Raw genomic sequence first — 1,460 nt, 5'->3', positions numbered from 1 at the left:
CTACTGCAACATTTGTATATATAGTACTTCAGGGCATGGAAGGGAAAACGTATCTCAGAGACAGCAGGTCAGTTTCTTTGCGTGTTCGAGTGACCTGCAGGAGTATCGTCAAGGCCTCCGTCACACGGCCCGGCGCCGTGCTTCCCGTCTCCAACCTCGACCTGCTGTATTATCCATAGTTTTAAATAGTCGGCTATACTCCGTTATAGCCTTTTCAGCAGAGTTCTGCTAAATAGTCGTCTTCATAAATAGTCCGCTATACCTCCGCTATAGCTGATTCGAAGGCCCATCGCTATTTTTCATAGCCCGCTATTTAAACATTGGTATTACCCAATGCCGCTCTCGATGGGGCCCTCCGCCAGCGGTGGCTTCGTCAACGTCGTCGCCGCCTTCGAGGGCAAGTTGTCGCCCCTGCTGGACCACTTTTTTCCGCTCGCAGGCCGCATCGTGGCCAACCCGCGGACATGGCTCCCAGAGGTGCACTGCGACAACCAGGGCGCGGAGCTCGTCGTCGTTGAGGTCGGCGTGGCGCTAGGCAGCCTGGACTTCGGCGACATGGACGCGTCGCTGGCGAGGGTCGGCATCCCCGTCCAGTACGACGCGGGCGCCGCGCTGTCGGTGCAGCGGGTGCCGTTCGCCTGCGGCTGGTTCATTGTGGCCTGGACCCGGAGCACTAACCACGGCCTCGCGGATGGGTGCACGCTGTGCATGATCGTAGACGCATGCTCTGAGCTCACGCGGGCCAGGACGATCGTTGCCACCCCGAACTTTGACTGATACTTGTTCCGCCATCGCACCACGCCGTCGTACGGCCCTTCGGTGGGCGAGTTGTTCATGCCGCTGGTGAGCAAGCGTCTCGTCAACGCCCTCATGGCCGGGGTTCCTTGGTCTGCCGCACCTACTACGTCGAGGAGCGGGACCTCGCCATGCCGCACGTGCAGGCGACCGGCGACGGGGAGCACGGAGCGAGCCACGTTGAGGCGGTGTCTGCATACCTATGGAAGGTGTTCGCCGCCACCGTGGGCTTGTCGGACCAGAGTTGCCGCATGGGCTCGTGGGTGAACGGGCGACGACGTCGCACCACCGCGCCGGAGGAAACCAGGCGCAACTACGTCGGCTACGTCACGGCATTTGCGGTGGCCGATGCGAGCACAGACGCGATCCAGCGGCGGCCGCTCCCTGAGATCGCGTCAATGATGCGCGAGTCGATTAGGTCGACGACCACCGACGAGCACTTCCAGGAGCTGCTGGACTGGGTTTGTCACATAGTGACTGACATGTGGGCCCACATATGATAACGGTCCCACATATCATAATGCATGCCTTAGGTGCTGGTCCAAATAAACGGAGTTGACTATCCAGTCATGACAGCGTGATGGGTGGGTCTCTCCTCTCATAAACACGTTTAATTTGTCTAAACCGGTAACTATGCAAAAGCGATAGTTTTTAAGAAATTTTTA

At 58.6% G+C, this 1,460-nt stretch overlaps 1 pseudogene; it reads left to right on the top strand.

Annotated features, from left to right (window-relative positions):
• Positions 1-333: 333 nt before the first annotated feature.
• On the top strand, positions 334-1,256 carry LOC119342958 (annotated as a pseudogene).
• The last annotated feature ends 204 nt before the right edge of the window (positions 1,257-1,460 follow it).

The sequence above is a fragment of the Triticum dicoccoides genome, unplaced genomic scaffold, assembly GCF_002162155.2.
Source record: "Triticum dicoccoides isolate Atlit2015 ecotype Zavitan unplaced genomic scaffold, WEW_v2.0 scaffold111132, whole genome shotgun sequence".
NCBI lineage: Eukaryota > Viridiplantae > Streptophyta > Magnoliopsida > Poales > Poaceae > Triticum > Triticum dicoccoides.
Note: the sequence above shows the minus strand (reverse complement) of the source record. Positions and strands in the feature narration are given on the sequence as shown.